The following is a 10,728-nucleotide window of genomic DNA, read 5'->3' as shown; positions in this document are numbered from 1 at the left end:
AAAAGAAATTATTATAGGCTTCAGTGAAAAAGGGCTCTGTGACAGAGTGGAAATTGATTGGCAACTCTGCTGATATCCTAGAAAATTTGTCTTCTGGGTATATGTACCCTAGTGTTCACTTTTGCTATAGAATTGTTTCCTGGACCATTTAGGAGAGGGTGGGTACTTAGGGTAAGATTGTTAAATGTTTGGCACATTTGTGCTCATTTCCTTTAAAGATAACCTGTTTACTCAGGTACATTCCAAGTTTAGTGTAGGGGCACCACCTACCTCCCTTGTTCAGGGTTCACAGAGGATAAGTTAATGCAAGATGGCCACTACGACTGCTTGTTTTCTTTTTCACCATGAATAATACACAGATAACTTATAGTAGCTGATATTTTGTAGCTGTAAACAGATAATAGGGTAATATGCTAATTTTTTAATCTGCAGTCTGGGATTTAACCTTGTGCCACTGGGCTGTTTTTAAATATAAAATATTAGCTAATTTCAGGACTTTATATGTTATCTGGGATGCATTTATATATATCTTGAGATATAGCTATTCTAAGACCTACTGTTGTATTACAAATATGAATTTTTGCCTTTTCTGATTTCACTGCATAAGGTAAAATTAGTCAAAGTTTAAAGGAAGAAGTATTGGAGTTCCCATTGTAGGGCAGTAGGTTAAGAATCCAACTGCAGTGGCTGGGGCCATTGTGGAGGCACAGGTTCAAGCCCTGGCCTGACACAGTATGTTAAAGCATCAGGCATTGCCATAGCTGCCATGTAGGTCACAGCTGTGGTTTGGATTCAATCCATGGCCTGGGCACTTTTCATATTCTTCATATCTAGGCCCTATAGATTTTCAAACAAGTCCGTGCTGCCAGTAGTTTAAGGACCAGTGGTTCAGGGAGACATAAGGGTTTTAGTCTCATAGATTTGATTAGAAAACATTTAAGTATTAAAATGAGGATTATGATCCTGAGTATCTAAATCACTCCCTTGATAAAAACAGGGTATTTAGGATCATAGCATTACCTCTGGCATTGGTCTACCAGGTCAGTTTAGGCCCTCCAGAAAATTTGTATTTTGTGCTTTTAAAAAGATGCTCTTAAAGTTAAGCAAATTAACTGCAGCCTTATGCATCCCAGGCCAGACCCATTGCCCCACATAGCCTTGGGGGAGTTAGGACTTTATTCCTGATTGGTCCCCACTGCTTAGAGAGTGCCCCTAATGCATTGATCCCATCTCAGGAACACACTAGAGCTTAGGACAGCCCACAGGGAAGGTGGTCAGGCTACAATTGATGGGTTGATTATGATTACGGAATTAAATTGGACATCTTTTTAAAAAGAATTAAGCAAATTAAGCATAAAGACATTGGAGTCAAAACCTTTTTAGAAATAAAGCATTCCCCGAAAGAAGTGTTAGATATTCCAGGTTGATTAAACTTGCTTTCAAGTTAAAACAATACTTTACAATGATGACTAATACTTAAAAAAAAAAAAAAGGAATCATGTAAACAAAGATTGAATTTTAAAATATATATAGATTTAATGCAAGAAAAAAGAATGTATGCATGCATGTGTGACTGGGTCACCTTGCTGTGCAGTAGAAAATTGACAGAACACTGTAAATCAGGTGTAATGGGAAAAATAAAAATCATTATAAATGTAAAAAAAAAAAAAACACTTTAAAACACACACACACACAGATTGCTATATCCAATCAGTGGTGTTTTCCTCAAAAGGTATAATGTTTTTATTTTATTTGGGGGAAAGTGTTCTATGATTAGTCTTTCTTGACTCATTCTGGGCATATACCACAATTCTGAATATATGAAAAGAAATAGTATCAACTTGTGGAGGTAGACTGGTACTCAGTGGCTGATGGTTACCACCTTTTAAATGTATTATGTGATTTTAAGCATGGGTATGGTTCATATAATTCAAAACACCATATACAGTCCACCTCTTCATTTATTAAGTAGTAGTTTACAAATTAAAATCAAGGATATCTTGCTGTATTTCAGGTTTTAGGCTCTTTCAGAATGCAGATAGAAAGTTTGAAGGGTCAGTCTCCAGATGAGGGAATCCCTAGCCAGTAATCAGTGCTTCATGCTAAAAAATGAATTTGATTGCATGTTCATTGTTTTTTGAGGTTATGTATTATAGCTTGTGTAGGATGAGTAGTTCCTCAGAAAAAGTGTAATTGAAAAAGAAGCAAAATTACCACTTCTCTAATTTAGGAGTATAATCCTGCGAACCAAATGCCCAAGAACTATACTTTGCAGAAATGGGCCCATAGAGGTAGATTGAGAAAAACCAGGATTCTATGCTACAACCAGCAGTTTTCTAAAGAAATATCTACGTTCTAATTTTCTTAGCTTACTCCTAATAGTATAGACTTAAAATGCTATTGACTAATTTTAACAAAAATAATACTTTGCACCTTGAGAAAAAGTACTCTTGAAGATCTTTTTTCAAAATTGCCATAAGCTATGTAAGTGGTCAGATTACTCCAGGCAATTTTAAGTTTTAAAAATGAGGAGGAAGGTTACTGTGAAATATTTGTATAATTTAATAAGAACCTTAAGAAAAAAGCATTAACATTCAGCATTGTCAATAAACCAAAATTTTGGCCTCAAAATGTTAAATGTAGTTGAATTACAAATCCTACTCTCTTTTTGTTAGGATATTAATTATAATTTTTAATTTATATATAAAGTCAAGTATTTTTTAAAATTATTTTTGGGGGGTCTCTTTTTGTCTTTTTAGGGCCACACCTGAGGCATATGGAGGTTCCCAGGCTAGGAGTCGAACCGGAGCTGTAGCCAATGGCCTACGCCACAGCTCACTGCAACGCTGGATCCTTAACCTACTGAGCAAGGCCAGGGATCAAACTCTGTCCTCACAGATGCTAGTCGGGTTCGTTAACTGCTGAGTCACACCAGAAGCTCCCAAAGTCTTAACTGATTTTTGGTATTGTTTCATACAATTCCTTATTCTTGTTGTAATCTACTAAATGGGACCTTAAAAAACACTACTTAAAAACATGATGGATGAAAATATTTTATTCTAGAATATCTCATCAAATAGTCAAATGTAACTGATACTTTTTTTTTTTTTTTTTTGCTTTTCGCTTTTTAGGGCTGCACCTGCAGCATATGGAGGTTCCTATGCTAGGGGTCAAATCGGAGCTACAGCTGCCTGCCCACGCCATAGCCACAGCAACACAGGATCTGAGCCAAGTTTGTGACCTACACCACAGCTCACAGTAACACCAGATCCTTAACCCACAACAAGGCCAGGGATCAAACCTGCAATCTCATGTTTACCAGTTGGATTCATTTCCGCTGTACCACAGGAAATAGGAACTCCTATAACTGCTACTCTAAAGAGGTTTTGGTGACCACACTTTTGTCCACTCTATCTATTTTGACTAAAATGTGGTTTTATATGAATATATGTCATGGAATGTGGAACTACACTTAAGGAATAATTTTAAGTGCTTTCAGCTTTCCATTAGCTCCACTGATATTAATTCAGTGCTAAGAGCTTTAAAGAGTAGGAACCAACCAAGAGTTGCACACTGCCTTGTCCTTCTCCTGGTCACCTCAGTGCTAACTAGCCCTTCAGCCGTCCCCTTCTCTTTTTGGAATCTGATGTATACTCTTATTTCTGTATGATGCTTGAATTTCAAGTTATTCCAGTAAAAATCATTTCTTTAGCTTTCCTCTCAAACCATGGGCGGTTATTATAAATTCCCTTTGGAATCATTATAGTCTCCTCTTACCTCTTTATCCTCTCCAAACTAAAGTTTCTTCAAGCGTTAGCATTTATATCAACATTAACATTAAACGTCAGCTGTCACATTTCCCCAATAAACCAATGCTTAAATACATTACCCTTTTTCTAATCTTTCAGTTGTTATTTACTACGGCTTTGGTGTTTGTCATTGACTAGAGATGTTCTGTTTTAGAAGTGTTGTAAACAACTAACAAGCCTAGTTGAAAGTGCAAAGAAAAAACATTCAGGAGATTCAAAGTTTACAACCTCAAAAGATTAACTTATTTGTGCTTTATGCTACATGTAAATGAGCTTTTGGAATTATTGGCAAATGTTTCAACTTATGTGTAATGTTGGAATGAACTAGTAAAGCAGTCTTAATTTTCTGTAATTCTGTTAATATTTTGTTATAATAAGAAAGTGATTTTAGGGAGTTCCCTGGTGGTCTGGTGGTAAGGACTCAGCACTTTCACCGCTGTGGTTCGGATTCAATCCCTGGTCTGGGAACTAAGATATCAATAGCGCTACATGCACTAAATTACCCCCAAAAAGTGGAGTAATTTTTACAGCGAACACCTGTGTACCCACTATGTAGATTTTAAAATTAACAGTAAATTATGCTTGCTTTATCATATATACTTCCACCCTTTCCCCCAATTAGTTTGAATTTAACATATAGTAAATTTTTGAAAGTTTTAATGTTCATAAATGGGCTAGTCCATTTGCTAAAGAGTGATTAAAAATTTTTGGTTGAATATCTTTCATAAACATGATTGTTTTCTTAGTTTTGAAATTTAGGACCTGCTTTCAAACATCACTTGATGTATAGGAACTTAACAGACACCAAATGGTTAAGTAGACTGGACTGAACGCACAATGATTAGGACCCTTGGAAGGCTGATGGAAAGGGGCAATCCAGTCCTTTTGTTCTAAAAATTGAGAGCCCTTAATGTCTGATCACTTGAAGTGTAAGGGCAATTTCAACAATGGAAGGGACCACCGAGAGCCTTTATTTTATAGCAAGATCTGCAAAATTGTTGATTTCTCCAAGGTTTTTTTGTTTTGGTTTTTGGGTTTTTTTGTTTGTTTGTTTGTTTGTTTTTTTGGCTGCTCCCATGGCAAATGGAAGTTCTCAGGCCAGGGATCAAATCCCAGCTGCAGTGTGACCTATGCTGCAGGCTGTAGCAATGCTGTATCCTTCACCTGCTGAGCTGAGCCAGGGATGGAACCAGAGCCTCCAAAGCGACAAGCTGGATCCTTACCCACTGCACCACAGTGGGAACTCCTCTCCCAAGTTTTGACAAGAAGAATCAAAGCTCTCTGATTCCAAGTTGCCAAGGAAAGTGAAATAATAAAGATCTTGTTAGACGGCAATTTTGAGTTCAATTAAATCAAACATTCGCATGTCTTCTACCTGCCATCCCCTCAAGAGTCTAGAGTCTAAGAACACATTTGTAATTTGGTTTTGACAATCAGGTAAATTTCTAATCTTAGAACAAAAGAACTATCTGTAATGATTTAGGAGTAGCTATATATATATGACCAGCTTTGGAGGAATTTGATTAGTACTTATTATTTTTACAATTGTATATAAACTACCACATTTTCCTGCCACTTTATGCAATAGATTGGGAAAAATTAGCTTTCTTGAATCCTTTCTTACACATGCATAAAAGTTACCATGTGAATTACTAGAAGAACGAAATATTTTCAACATCATTGGAGGATGTCATTTGTCAACATATATGATCTCTTTAATTAAATGGAGCTTGAATAGAACCTGTAGCCTCCTTTGACAAATGTGCATCTGATTTTCCATGATTATCTGTGTCGGTTGCTTTCTGTCAATTCTCCCATTCCCCCCCCCCCCTTTCTGCCATTGCTTAATTCAGACACTATAATTAAGGTCATCATCTATGATAAACTGTTTCTTTAACAGAGGAAACTTCATTTATTTATATATTTTTGGCCCACCTATGGCATTCAGAAGTTCCCTGGCCAGGGACTGAACTGGCACTGCAGCCGTAACCCAAGCCACAGCAATAATAAGGCCAGATCCTTAACTCAAGAGAGAACTTTAAATTTGTGTTACCAGTTCTCCACCAAGGAAACTCTACTTTAAACTCTGCTTTAGTAAATGAATTCTAAGGATCTAAACAATGAACCCTCAGTAAATGCAACACCTTTTATAAATCTTAAATTGTAATTCACAAGTTTAAGCTAGCCAAGTACAATTCCTGGGTGTTAAGAATATTACTCATACATTTTAGCATATTTAATTTAGAACTCCAAGGGAATTGCAAAGGATATGAAGAGTAACAATCTGAAAACTCTCAGATTAATTCAAGACAATCCAACCAACAGATTTAAAGAAAAAGGGTTTAAAATTCAAGCATAAAATAGATTATCCCTAACTCTTAAAACTTCATCTACCCTACACCTTCAAGAAAATTTCAAAGATTTTTATATGAGTGTATGTAAATAGCATTCTTTAAAATGTACTCAAATTTCCTTTCAGATACAAAACAAGTAGTTCCTGAATTACACATGATTTATGCTTACACAATTCTACCTCCTACACCATTTCATCTCATAATACATACTCTTTTCCCATTTGGAAACTGTGTATTTGGGAGTTTTTGAAAGATTTATAGATTCAAGAGAGGAGTTCCCTGGTGGCCTAGGATTCAGCATTGTCACTCCTGTGATGTGGATTCAATCTTTGATCAGAGAACTTTCTCGTGCTGCTGGTGCAGGACGTAACTTGGGGCTAAAAAAAACAGGTCTAAGATTTTTTTTTCTTTGGCCGCACCCAAAGCATCTGGAAGTTCTGGGGCCAGGGATCGACTCTGAGCCACAGCTGTGGCAACACAAGATCTTTAACCCACTGCACTGGGCAAGGGATCAAACCCATGCCTCAGCAGTGACCCTAGCCAAGCAGGCCTATGATTTAAAAATTTTTTCAGTCATCAATGTACTCCAAAATTTTATATATATATATATAGGATGATGACATGATCAGCCTTTCATACCCAAGTATTAAGCCCATATGTTTGATTTACTCAACCTGAAGCAGACATCAACTGTAGAGAGATCATGGGAGCCTTATTTGGAGGATGGGGCTTTCCACCCTCTAAGTTAAGGACAGTGTATTTAGCAGTATGATGGGGTAGAAGGGGGAAGATTTAAAAAAGAAACAGTGATAAAATATCAGTTTTATCCAGTTTCAAATCTTAGACTAAGAAAAGGGAAGGAAGCTTTGTTCCTCCTTTTCAGCAACTGGGTCCCTGCTGTCTGAATCCACAACTTAGTATTAGAACAATCCCCTAACATAGACTTTTACAGGTCAGTAGACAACCTAACCGGTTTCAGAGGAAATACTTTCTAATTCAGCTATTTTACTATCATAGATGAAGTTGAGAGTCCAACTCATAGGAGGCAGAAAGGATGAGGTCAAGAGTACTGGTAAAGATGTTAAACTTTAAGAGAATATAGGGAGACAGTATTTCAGTTCCATATTCATGTTGCACTCAGTGATTCTGTGCACTGTTACCAGAGCTGCACCTCCCCACCTGACCTCTTCTACTTGCTGTGTAATTCCACGTGGATATCCTACATGCATCTCCAAGTTCAACATGCAAATCAAAATTATCTTCCTCTATAATTCCATTTCCCTCCAGAGTTCACTAATTGCTGGCTTTATCTTCCTAGTTGCTTAGTTTAAAAATTCTTTCCTTGAGAGGATTAAGATGGAATAGGACTGGAACTCAACTTCTCTCCTAAAAAAAACAAAACTCACAACTAAAGACTGAGCAATCTCCACCCAAATGGACTGGAAACCTTAAAAAAGATACCCTACTCCAGAAGAAAAAGAGGAGGCCATATCAAGAGGTAGGAGGGGCAATTTTGCGCTATAAACAACCCCATACCTCCCGGTGGGAGGCTCCACAGACTGAAAACTAACTGGTTCACAGAGACTCACCTACAGGAGTGGGAGTTCTGAGCCCAACATCAAACCCTCATGTGCAGGGATCCAGCAATGGGAGAAAGAGCCTCTGGAGCATCTGGCATTGAAGGCCAGTGGGGCTTGTGCACAGGAGCTCCACGGGACTGGGGGAAAGAGACCCCATTCTTAAAAGGCACACACATGTTGCAACAGAAGAAAGGCTGGGGGAAAAATGTAATTGTAATGTATACACATAAGGATAACCTGACCCCCTTGCTGTACAGTGGGAAAAAAATAATAATAAATAATTAAAAAAAAAAAAAAAGGCACACACAGACTTTCATGTGCACTGGGTCGCAGGGCAGAGCAAGGTCTCCATAGGAATCTGGGTCAAACCTAACTGCAGTTCTTGGAGGACATCCTGGGAAAACAGGGGTGAATGTGGCTTGCTGTGAGGGATCGACATTGAAGGCAAAGCTCTTGGGAATATTCAGCAGCTGCCTTTCTCTGGAGGTGGCCATTTTGGGAAAATCTGGCCCCACCTGTCAGTCAGCTGAGAAGCCCCAGGGCAAACAACAACCCAGCTGGGATCACAGCCCCGCCCCGCAGTAAACAAGCTACCTAAAGACCCCTCAGGCCACAGCTGCCTCTAATCCCATCCAGAGACAAAACCCCACCCATCAGAGGAATTAGAATCAGCTCCACTTACAAGAGGGCAGGCATCAGCCCCTCCCATCAGGAAGCCTACAGCAAGCCCCCATACTGACTTCAGCCACAAGGGGGGCAGACACCAGAAGTAAGAGGCCACAACCCTATTATCTGTAAAAAGATCACCACACCAAAAACCTATAAAAATGAAAAGACAAAGAACTATAACTCAGATGAGGGAGAAAGGAAAACCCCCAGAAAAACAGCTAAGTGATGAGGAGATTCTCAGCCTCCAGGAAAAAGACTTTAGACTGTTGGTGCTGAGGATGATGCAAGACATTGGAAATAAACTGGAGGCAAAGATGGATAACTTACAGGAAACACTGACCAAAGAGATACTAGATATAAAACTTAAACAAGAAGAGATGCAAAATACAATCACTGAAATAAAAAATTCACTAGAGGCAGCTAACAGCAGAATACAGGAGGCAGAAGAACGAATAAGCGGGGTGGAGGACAGACTAGTGGAAATTACGGATGCAGAACAGAAAAGAGAAAGAAGATTGAAAACAAATGAAGAGAGTCTCAGAGAACTCTGGGACAACGTGAAACGCACCAACATCCATATTATTGAGGTGCCAGGAGAAGAGAGAGAGAAGGGGACAGAAAAAGTATTCCAAGAGAGAATAGCTGAAAACGTCCCTAACATGGGAAAGGAACCACTCACTCAAATCCAGGAAGCACAACAAGAGTACCATATAAAATAAACCCAAGGAGGAGTACACCGAGACGCATATTAATCAAACTGACCAAAATTAAAGACAAAGAGAAAACCTCGAAAGCAGCCAGGGGAAAAGAAACAAATAACATACAAGGGAACCCCAATAAGGTTATGGGCAGATTTTTCAGCAGAAACTCTGCAGGCCAGAAGGGAGTGCCATGATATACTTAACGTGATGCAAGGAAAAAAACCTCCAACCAAGATTACTTTACCCAGCAAGGGTCTCATTCAGATTTGAAGGAGAAATCAAAACCTTCACACATAAGCAAAAGCTGAGAGAATTCAGCAACACTAAACCGGCCTTACAACAAATACTAAAGGAACTTCTCTAGGCAGAAAAGAAAAGCCTGCAACAGGAAACAAAAATAGCACAAATGACAAGGCTCACCAGTAAAGTTATATATACAGTAAAGATACAAAATCATCCATGCACAATTACGCCACCAAAATCAGAAATTATGAGAAGAGGTGAGTACAAATGCAGGACACTGGAGATGCACTTGCAATTAAGAGAACAACTTAAAACAATCTCATATACATATAGATTCATATTGAAACTTCAGAATAACTGCAAACCAAAAATCTACAATTGATACACAAACAAGGAATCTCTGGAGAAGAAATACATCTCATAGTAAATAAGTGCATAATCCACCATGAAGGGGGTCATTTGACATCATTCTTGGAATGATGAAGTCTTCTTACATCTGATTCTGATTTCCTCCCCATCAAAGAATTTGTGATAATTATAATAATGCAACTGTACAATTAAATAATACGGTTCTACAATTGTATTATTAATAACCATTTCTCTCCACGATACAATGTATGGTTTATAATGTCTTGTTTATCACATCACCTAGAATGGTGTAATGCCTATATTGAAGAATCAATAAGATGTAACAAATTGTGAGGACATTTATATAGTTACACTGTTTTTTAACCAATTTATGCATTTTATATTTTACTTATTTTCAGAGGGTGTATTATTTTTGTTATTCTTCCCAGTTAAGTTATTCTTTTTATTATGCTATCTAAAATATTTAATGGTATATAAGGCTTTCTTCTTTATAAATTTTAGTTGCATAATATACACAATTTTAATATAATGCTGATTTTTAAAGAAAAATTGAAATGCAATAGATAATACTAAATAGTAAAGATGTAAGCCATACAAAATGGGATAAAGTATAGAATAGATTTCCTATTTGTCTCAGCATATTTTCCATTCCACTTCTCCAGAAGGAGTCACTTAATCTATTTCTTAAGATCCATAATATAATAATCTGTAGGAATATAATTGTGTTTAAATATATGTATTTTCTTCTGTAAAAAAATTAGAAGTAAAATTTCAAAAAAAAAAAAATTCTTTCCTTACCCTTCAATTCAGTTGCTCAAATCTTTTTTTTGTCTTTTTGTCTTTTAGGGCCGCACTGGCAGCATATGGAGGTTCCCAGGCTAGGGCTCCAACCACAGCCATAGCAACACAGGATCCAAGCCGCCTCCGAAACCTACACCACAGCTATGGCAATGCCAGATCTTTAACCCACTGATCAAGGCCAGGGATCAAACCTGCGTCCTCA

This window comes from Phacochoerus africanus, chromosome 2 (assembly GCF_016906955.1).
Source record: "Phacochoerus africanus isolate WHEZ1 chromosome 2, ROS_Pafr_v1, whole genome shotgun sequence".
In the NCBI taxonomy this organism is placed as follows: domain Eukaryota; kingdom Metazoa; phylum Chordata; class Mammalia; order Artiodactyla; family Suidae; genus Phacochoerus; species Phacochoerus africanus.
This window is presented reverse-complemented; position numbering follows the sequence as displayed.